The sequence below is a fragment of the Microcebus murinus genome, chromosome 17 (genome assembly GCF_040939455.1).
Source record: "Microcebus murinus isolate Inina chromosome 17, M.murinus_Inina_mat1.0, whole genome shotgun sequence".
In the NCBI taxonomy this organism is placed as follows: domain Eukaryota; kingdom Metazoa; phylum Chordata; class Mammalia; order Primates; family Cheirogaleidae; genus Microcebus; species Microcebus murinus.
This window is the reverse complement of record NC_134120.1, coordinates 21703403-21714274: the sequence shown is the minus strand read 5'-3', so window position 1 is coordinate 21714274 and position 10872 is coordinate 21703403. Positions and strand designations below refer to the sequence as shown.

The 10872-nt window shown below is 39.5% G+C and overlaps 1 long non-coding RNA gene across 1 annotated transcript in view; it reads left to right on the top strand.

The window, feature by feature from the left end:
* Nucleotides 1-228: 228 nt before the first annotated feature.
* LOC105874231 (uncharacterized) overlaps nucleotides 229-10872 on the top strand; it is a 38926-nt gene continuing 28282 nt past the window's right edge. The window contains exon 1 of the long non-coding RNA XR_012912881.1: nucleotides 229-261. This is a non-coding gene — a long non-coding RNA (uncharacterized LOC105874231). The remainder of the gene's footprint in view (nucleotides 262-10872) is intronic.

Genomic DNA, 10872 nt, shown 5'->3' with positions numbered 1-10872 from the left:
CGCCCCACGCCGCTCACCGAATGAAGCCGGCGCGCTCTGATTGGCTGTTTTTAATCCCGGGGAGCCCGCCCTCTCCTCCCGAAGCCTTCCAACTCCTTTCCCTAGCCCCACCCCCCGCCCGCGTCTCGGGCCCCGCCCCTCCCCACCCCAGAGCTCTCTGATTGGGTGACTGGGACAAGCCAGCCCCCAAAACCTTCTCCTTCCGTCCTCTCCCCTCCCCCCACCCTCTCTTCCCTTTCCCTACTGGCTCTCGAGGAGCGGGTATGTGATTGTTCGCTTTCACGTCACTCTTTGTGACGTAAAGCAGGGGGGGCGGGGAAAGGGGGGGCGGACGAAGCGCTGCAGCAGAGGCTGAAGCCCGGGGCCCAGCGGGACTTTGGCGCAGGCGCGTGCATTTTACGCGCGCACTTGGGTTCCCTCCCCCATCCCTCCCAACCCTGTAGCCCACCTGGGTTGTGTTCTCTTAGGGAAGGCAAAGTGTGAGCTGCCCTGGAGCGGAGCCGCCGGCGTGGACCGGAGGGAGGGCGTTGTTTGCTCAGGTTGAGGAAGAGCTTGCCCCTTTTTGGTTGAGGGCCTAAGAACAGTCATCAAAGGAGGGGCCAAACTTACCTGGCAGGGGTGATACCATGATCACAAAGGAGGGGCCAGGGAAGTGTTCTCCTATCCTCTCGCGTGGGTGGTTTCCTGAGCCACGTGGCCGCTGGGCCTTCCCTGCTCTACCAGGCGACGCTCCTCCCTCCGGCCGGCCCTCCCTCGCCGAGCTGGCCCGGCTTCCCGCCGGCCGGTTGGTCACATCAGGAGCTTTGAGGTGCTGAACTTCAGTTCTTTGAAGCTTTTAAAGGAAATTAATTGCTTGTTTCCTCCTCTCTAAAAGCTCTGCCTGCAGTATGGCTCAGGAGATCTCTCACCGTGGCTATCTTATCGAGGGATTACTTTAAAGTGGCCTGTTAAACCCTATTACTTTCCTCTGTCTTAGGCTGTGACTACCCCATCCCTCCCTTTAGTACCAGATAGTCTTCCCAGGTTAGTCTTAACCAGCAACATTGTCCTGTAGCCATAGAATGAGGGCAATATAATGTCATTTCAAAGTTTCCAGGGCCATCATTAAAGTATTAGATTATTAAATATGAAATATCTATTTTGAAATCAAAAGTTTAGTTTATTATATCTCAAGAAGCAGTACAATTAATCAAGTATGAGCCTAAACTATCGACACAGTTTTGCCATCTTAATGGTAGCTCGTTTATGCCAGCAGCGAAGAATCCTAGAGAACAAGTGGTGATGAAATCTCAAAAGGTGTTTTCCATAGCTTGTTGAGAATTGAATATATATATATATTTTTTTTTGCAAGAAGTGGTCCAAAGCCTGGAAGGAGTGGTAGGCAGTTGGTGCAAGATCTGGTGAATGTGGTGGATGACATGAATGTTTCCCAGTTCAGTAGTTAGAGCAGTGTTGTTTGTGTGGTGCGTGGTCAAGCATTGTCTTGCAATAAGATTGGTCTATCTCTATAGAGCAGTCTTGGCTGCTTAATGCAAACATCCTCATCATTTAATCTAATTGGCTGCTGTAGATGTTTGCTGTAAGGGATTGACCAGGTTTCATGAATCTGTGGTGGATAATACCAGCGCTGGACCACCAAAGAGGCACCATTAGCTTTTTTTGATGAATATTCTGTTCTGGACTGTGTTTTGGCATTTCATCCTTTTTTTTTTGAGACATAGTCTTGCTTTCTTGCCTAGGCTAGAGTGAGTGCCGTGGAGTCAGCCTAGCTCACAGCAACCTCAAACTCCTGGGCTCAAGCGATCCTCCTGCCTCAGCCTCCTGAGTAGCTGGGACTACAGGCACGAGCCACCATGCCTGGCTAATTTTTATATATATATATATTAGTCGGCCAATTAATATCTTTCTATTTTTATAGTAGAGACGGGGTGTCGCTCAGGCTGGTTTTGAACTCCTGACCTTGAGCAATCCGCCCGCCTCGGCCTCCCAGAGTGCTAGGATTACAAGCGTGAGCCACCGCGCCCGGCCTGGCACTTCATCCTTATCCAATCATTGTGCTGAATGATTGCGATTGTCAAAAGGAACCCATTTTCATCACACATAATATGGTGTAGAAATGGGTTGCCTTTCTGTTGTGACAGCAAAGGCATGCTTCAAGACATTTCTCTTCTGATGCTCGTTTGATTCATGTGGAACCCTTCTATCCAGCTTCTTTACCTTGTCAATATGTTTCAAATGGTCCAACATTGTTGGAATAGTAATGTCAAACCTTGCTACTATTATAATTCACACGTGAGTTGAGATAAATGCGCTTCCACGACAGCGTTCAGCTCATTGTTATCCTCCTTGGTCTCAGGTTGCCCACTTAGCTCATTTTGAAGATTGAAATCACCAGAATGGAACTTCTCAAACCATCCACGTACTCTGCTTTCATTAGCCACATCTTTTCGAAACATTCATTGATATTTCGAGCTGTCTGTGCTACATTGGTTCCAAACGGAACTCATATGTGAAAATAACACGAATTTTTGACTTGTCCATGGTTTCATAAAAATGGCTGTAAAAAAATTTGAAAGATAATCACAAGCTAAACCATGTGTTTGAGAGAATAAAGATGTACCTTCATGAAAAAAATAAAACAAATGTCAAAAAGTGAAATGTCAGAGATACCAACTGTCAAACAGTACACTTAAGAAAATCGGACATTTCATACTTAATAACCTAATAGAAAGTTTTAAGAAAGAAACAGTTTTAATAAACATGCTTAGTTCAATATGTCCAAAATATTATGATCTCAATATATAAGCAATGTAAAATCATTAATAATACAGTTCTTTTTAAGTCTTTGAAACTGGTGTGTGTTTATACTTACAGCATATCTTGATTCAGTTGGCTTCACACTAATATTACATTTCAAGTAATGCTCAGTATCTACTAGTAAGTCTAGACCTTGATTTTTGAAGTAGAACTTGGGGCCTTTTCTATGTTGGGTTTATATACTATATCGTATTCCCTTAAACTCTTTTCTTAGGAGTCAACTTTAATTGAGCTCCTACATTTCTCAATTGTCTAAGCTGTTGCAGAGAGAGTAGTGCAAGAGAAAGCAGAAATATGCCTTCCATTTCCCTATTTTGTGCTCATAGAACCATTTGCACAATCCTTCCACCTACCCCACCCCTCCAATCAAAGACCTGGAGAATTTTAGCTAACACTGAACCTTTCCTATTATTCCTACCAGCCTGTCTAGAAAACCCTGTAGGTTGCTTTTATAACAACTTGTAGCAGTAAGTTATGGAGCAGTTGGTTTTACAGAAGAAATCTTGCTATGACTCTGCTGAAAAGTGATCTGTTCCTTCCCTACCTTCCCAATTAGGCACAATTTTCACCTATACCCTGTTTGAGATATGCCCCAAGGATACATTTCATAGCATCTTGATAAAAGGTACTGAATCTTTTTTTATGTACCAGTGAATGGCTAGTACAACTAGACATTAACTGATAGAATATACAAAAATGCTTGCTGTCTGATATTTCAGTTTAATTGATAACCATTATTTGAAGGGAAAAACTTCTAAAAAAGCAAATCTAATCAAAGGATAAAACCAAATAAAACATGCAGTTGTCACTCCCAGGATCTATTTGTCATTGGAAGGAAATTCGTAGTAGAATCACAATTGAAACTGTTGAAAGTCCTTTTCTCTACCTCTTCATGGGTTGTTAAATGCCCCCAGACCTTAATCCTAAATTCTCTTCCAAAAGACCCAAAGCAAAAGCTAGAGCAGGAGTGATAGTCACCACATGTTTTTCTTTTGAGAGGGGATGATGGAAGAAATAGATTCATGTAGATAAAGATCCACACAGATAAGATCCATTTGGCTAAGATTTTAAAAAATGCTAAATGCTTTATTGAGGTGTTCATAATATAAAAATTGCTTTCTACTTCATTCTCACATAATAAATGAGGTTTCATGAGTTCCCATACACAAATATATACATTCATGCATTCAGTTATATTTGATCAATAGTGTGATTTATGAATAAGGCAGGAGTTATCGAAGCTCATGGACCTTCCCATTTGGGTCTAAATTTATCAGCTTGTATTAAATCTTGTTTATGAAGCAACTTTGAGATTTGCTTTTGCTCTAAATATTTGACTAGGATTCTTTCATTTAAATTTATCAAACAACCCAATCCCTTCATTCTCCCTCAGCCACACAACACACTAATTTGCACCTCAAGAGGGTTTCCCTTTTATTCCTAAACTGCTGTTTATTACACAGTTTGATACCCTGGGGAAGAAAAGTTGTTTTAATGATCATAGAGCAAAAAAACTACAGAATTGGCTACCCTTTATCAAATAGCGGGCAGACTGCTGAACTAGCCCTTTAAATCTATCCAATTGTAATATTAAGGTTGGAATAATTGCAAACTAAACAAAATTTAACAAGATGTTTGTCCTAGTAAAGAAAACTGAGATAATTAGACAATAATTTAGAAACAATGCTTCAAAATTCACAAAAGCATGGTGAAAGATTCTGCTAAGACCCTCCCTCACCTAGAAGCCAAACTAAGCCTGTGCTTCATTTTTAAGGCAGGATGAGTTTCTTTAGGGTAGGATGTCCCCTGGAAGCAGTAGTACCCAGCTCCAAGATAAGTCTTCCTACACAGGACCACAGACGTGCTTGAATGGCTCCTCATTGCCTAGGAACAGCCTGGATTCCTGGCCTTCCACACTCTGATGTCATTTTTCCATGTGTACAAAATTGTCACATGAACATGCTTACATCTCTCCGTATTAATGGAAACTCTTTCTTGACAGCATAAACCTCTCTTCTCTACTCCAAATCAACCTCCAATCAGCTGTCTGCACTACCCTGCCCTGCAATGCAGCCGTGGCTCTTACTGCTTCACTGAAATTATTCTCACCTTGTCACTAAATCCAATGAGCACTTTTCATCCTTATCCAGCTTAACCTTTCTATGGTAGGATTTGACACTATTGACTGCTCCTTAAAGCATTCTCTTCCTTTCCCTTCCTTGAGAGCACATTCTTCTGTTTTTCTTCCTACTTCCACAGCCATGCCCCTTACAAGGTCTCCTGCATCTGAGCTGTGTCTATCTCTTTAGCTTCATTCATGCCATTCTTCCTTTTGCATTCTTGGCCTTACCATAGAGGCCTTCTGGCAGATCTTCATATATTCTCCATACTCTTATCATGCCTCCAGGCCTGGAATGTGGCTTTTCTCTTTCCACTGTTAGCTTTGCTAACTTCTGTTTGTCCATCAAGGCTCAGCTTAAGCATCACTTCCTTTAGGAGGTCTTCCCTAACCTCCTAGGTGAGGTTGGCGTCCCTGCAGTAGGCTCTAATGGCATCCTGTACTTCCCTAGCAACACTCACCATCCCTTGCTATTTAATTGTCCCTTTTCCTCTGTTTTCATCCTTATAAAGCCAGGACTATGATAGCACCTGACACATAGCAGAGACCAGTATATACTTGTGGAATGACTGCCTGACTAAATGGACAGTCTTCCAAATAAACTCAGTACATTAGCTAGTCTGAGCTTTTGGCCATTTTGCAAATACACATTATAATCTCCCATCTTTGTCCCTTTGCTGGTATTGATTTTCTGCTCAGTTTTCCCTCACCTTCTATCCCACCCTCCCCCATCTCTACACATTTTGAAGCTTTAGCTTAAATTTAACTTCTTCCAGCATATGTTCATAGCCAATTGAATCAGGGCAAGTCCTTTCCTTCCTCTCCCTAGGAAAGTGTATATGAAGGGAACATTTTGTATATATCTCTGAGTTGTTTAAACAATCCTCTAAAGTCTATCCATGGATCCCTATGAGTTCTATAGACCTGTAACTCAGGCTGGCTAGTTGTTCATTAAACCTGTTTCCTCTTCTTCCTATAGCTAGACTACCTTTCCTGGCCTCTGTTGCATTTGGGAGGAGGAGTATTCATAAGACCGAGTTTTAGCATGATGTACACCACTTCTATACCTGACCCTCAAAAATCCCTAACTCTTCTCTATGTTCCTTCCATATATGTGGATATAAATGAGTATGATGAACTTAGAAATCACATGTTAAGGATGACAGGCCACAAAATGAGAGGTATCCTCCAATCAGATGTACTTGTTTTAGACTTTACATGAGTGAAAGAAATATTTTTATCATCTGAAATATATATTTCTGTGTACATTTGTTACAGCAGTTAGCTAATATAAAACACCAAGTTAAAAACCCCTGGTTTGCAAGGAGATGGTAAAAACATTAGTGGTTGCCAGGGATTAGGGGGGAGGAAGGAAAGAGTAGGTGGAGCATAGAGGATTTTTAGGGCAGTGAAACTACTCTGTGTGATGCTATAATGGTGGATACATGTCATTATATATTTGTCAAGGCCCATAAAATGTACAACACCAAGAGTGACTCCTGATGTAAACTACGGGCTTTGAGTGATAATGGTGTGTCATTGCAGGTTCACGGATAGTAACAAATGTTCCACTGTGGTGCAGGATGTTGATGATGGTGGTGCATGTGTCGGGAGGGAGGGATGTGGGAACTCTCTGTACTTTCTGCTCATTTTTGCTGCGCACCTAAAACTGGTTTAAAAAATAAAGTCTACTAAAAAGAAAGCAAAACCAAAACCCTGGTTTGCACAGTTATAATACATAGTTTAAGCTACTTATATTCTCTGACCACAAACTGCCTGAGACTATTTCACTTTGTAGAACAGAGCCCAATAAATATTTATTTAGATGGGAATCAATGCACCAAGATAACATGGCAATCCTAAATGTGTATGCACCCATCAACAGAGCTTTGAAGTACATGGAAAATAAACAAAACCAAATAGGTGATGAAGCTGAAAGGAGTAATACAAATCCACAATTATAGAAACTTCAACACTCTTCTCTCAGAAATTAATAGAACTATTATTAAACAGAATATTAGCAAAAAATAGAACTGAATTACACTATCAGCCAACAGAATCTAACTGACATTTATGGACTACTCCACCCAGCAACAGCAGAATATACCTTCTTTTCAAGTACCTGTGAAAAATTCATATACATATACCATATCCTGGGTTATAAAACAACTTCAACAAATTTAGAAGAATTAAAATTATATAGAGTATGCTCTAATCAAACTAGAAATCAATAACAGAAAGAGAATAAGAAAATCTTAATACACAGAAATTATACAACACATTTATAAATAATCCATCAGTCAATGAGACCTCTCCAAGAAGTAAAAAAATACACTTATCCAAATGAAAATGAAAACACAACATATCAGGATTTGTGGAACATAGCTAAAGTACAGCTGAGAGAAATTTATGGCACTACGTGTTTATATTAGAAAAAAGGAAAGGTTTCAAATCAATAACTTATGTTCCTACCTCTGTGAACTAGAAAAATAAGAGAAAAACCCAAAGAAGCAGAGGAAGGAACTAATGAAGTTAGGAGCAGAAATCAGTAAAATTGAAAACAGTAGAAAAAATCAATACAAGAAATTGATTTTTAAGAAATCAATGAAATTGCCAAACTTTTACCAAAGGCAGACTAAGAGAGAAGACACAAATTACCAATATCAGCAATGAAATGAGATATCACCACAGATCCTGAAACCATTAAAAGATTAAAAGGATGATACTGCTGAGGCAGTATTTGATTAAAAGAAAACAAAAAACCAAATGAAAATAAAAGGATAAAAGGAGAATACCACAAACAGCATTGTGTTCATAAATTCAACAACTTGAAATAAATTTCTTGAAAACTATAAACTATCAAAATTCAACCAAGATGAAATAGACAATCTGAATAATCCTATGATGATAAGAAAATTGAACTCATAATTAAAAAGCTCCCAAAAAAGAAATCTCTAGGTTTCACTGGAGAATTCTACTAAATATTTGAAGGTGAATTAAGCCAAATTTTATACAATCTCTTGTAGAAAATAGAAGAGAGAAGACTTCCCATTTTATGAGGCCAACACCGGACAAAGATGATACAAACAAAACAAAACTATAGATCAATATCTCTCATGAACATAGACACAAAGATCTCAACAGAATATTATCAAATAAATCCAGCAACATGTAAAAAGAACCATACCCCACCACCAAGTGGGATTTATTTCAGATATTAAGACTGGTTTGATATTTAAAAGTCCATTAATAGAAAGCATATGTTCACACAAAATCTTATACAGGAATGTTCACTGCAGATATGTTCATTGCAGAATTATTCATAATAGCCAAAAAGTGAAAAAAATCCAAATGCCCATCGACTAATTAATGGATAAACAAAATGTGGTATGTCCATACAATGGAATATTATTCAGCCATAAAAAGAATGAAATACTGATATATGTACTACGGTGACACAGATGAACCTTGAAAACATTTTGCTGAGTGAAAGAAGTCACAAAGGGCCATATATTGTGATCTCATTTATATGAAATATCCAGAATAGGCAAATATATAAAATCAGAAAGTAGATTAATGGATGCCAGGGGCTGGGGAGTGGGGAGAAAGAGAATTATTGTTATTGGCTATGGAGTTTCTTTTTGGAGTAACGAATAGGTGTAAAATGAGAAGCCATTGCTGAGTTTTAAGCAAAGAAGTGATGTCACAAAAGTGTTAAGAAATGACTGTAGGTGGAACGAATAGAAGCAGGGTGTTAAGAAACAGTAGTGTTTGGGACACACTTTTGAAGGCAGTGCCCCCTGACTCCAAGGTTTTTGGCCTGTGCAACCAGAGGGGTGGTGTCGCTCCTGGTGGAGATGGCTGCAGCCAAAGCAAGTCTGAGATAAATATTTCTAGGGTTTCAAGGGTTTCATGACAATTGGTGGCCCCTTAAGTGGCTTGAATCCAAAGTCACTTCTCTGACTTGGTCTTTCTCATCATCTGTCCTGTCAATCTTCCTCTTCTCTTCTGCAACCCTTAAGCGTAGCTTTAGGGGAGGAAGGCCAGCCTAATTTTCTAGGCAGACTGTTGGCTGGTTTCTTTTATCCTGAGTCCCTAATAATAAGTCTAAAATTTCTCCCACAGCACTGGATCTTGAGAGAAGGTGATGACATATTTATTTTGGTCATACGTAGGTGTTGTTGAGTTTACAGTGGATGGAATGAGTTTTACAATATGCCAACTGTCCACTAGGACCTGAGTTGAAACACAGTTAACTTATTTTATTCAGGTCCTTTTCTGTAATCATGATAGAGGCATCAGTCCCTCCGGTCAGGTTTGCACTAAAGTCATTGCGAGCAAAACTTCCCCAAGGCCATATTTTTATGGTTCATTTTCAGACTATTGGTGCCATAGGAGCAATTAAAATTTGTGAATAATGTTTTTTTCCCCCTTGATAAATAATGTGAATGGCCTGCAGTCTGCTCATATTCGTGGCAAGGGATTTAATAGGCTATTGTGTTAGTAACAATGTGGATACAAATTGTGAACATTTATCATATCCAGAGCTTTGTGAAATTTTCAAAGCAAAGTCAGTGAAAACAGATGCTCTAATCCCCCCCAACAAAAGCCTTTAGATGATTTTTTCCACATTCTCCAAAAACATGTTGTCTTCCTGTAACTTCTATTTATTATATAAAATAAATATTGTAAAATTTACATATTGTAAAATCTACTAGAAAGTGAATAGTAATGGATAAGTTTAATGTCCTCTAAAACTGATGTTGTGTCTCTTTAGACACTATGAACTACTATTCTAACATAACAAATATATATAGCATATTATTAAGGTATAGCAATAAAATATACTGTATAGTGGGATTTAGTCATAAATTCCCTTTGTGTGTTTATTAGCATGTTTATTAGAAAGTAAACTACATATATGCTAGTGAAAATGTCCCAATATATTTTATCTATAATCTTACAATTTTACAATTGTTATCTCGACTCTTGAAAACCAGCAATTCACATAGGAAGTCCAAAAATTTGAGTCTTAAGATCAAATTAATATTTTGCCAGGGGGAGAAAACTCTTTAAGAATTATTATGACTCCTACTGAAGCATGTTAGAGGAGAAAGACATAGATCAACAAATATTGCCTAACTTCTTATAAGGCCTTGTACCAAGCATGTGGGGAATACAAAGAAATATAAATCATGGACTAGACCACAAGAGAGTCACAATATAGTTGGCAGACTGGTCAAAAGTTAAAATGTACGAAGGCATAGAAGATAATAATCTAATGATTAAATGGATATCAAAGAAGCTTATTTTAGGTGTTTTGAGAAGATATACTATTTCTGTGAGGTAATTGAGAAAGACTATGGAAGAAGTGAAATTAAGCCGAGATTTAGGGGAGGTGAACTCTGAATGGGTGGAAAAGAGGGGGAAGGCAGCTTCTTGGTGAGAAATAACACAGGCAAAAGAGAAGCCTACAGACTTGGGAATACTGGTGAGGATTAGGGGGTGAGTACATGTTTGACTAAAGGGAGGGATTGATATATGGCAATGTGAGGAAGCAAAACATGGAAATTTGAAAAGGCTAAGGCATTTGGACTCTGCTCTGAGGCCGGTCTACTGTGGGTTGGTCGGTTTCTTGTGTAAGGATTCAGGCAGATAAGAGAGTAAGTCCTAGCTCCACTTACATATGGACAATATGTTACTTAGTGATTTAACTTCTGGGAGCCTCAGTTTCCATTCTGTACAATGGAGATTTTATCTGCCAAGCAGAGTTGTGAGGGCTGTGTGAAATACCAACAGTTCGTTGTGACCCAGCCAAGTGAGCGCTCATCACGGGAGTGGTCACTCCCTCTCTGGGGTGGACGGGTGGGGCAGGGAGGCCGCACTCAGGGCTCGTGAGAAGGAAATGACGTCACTGAAGGATGGATGTGGAGCTC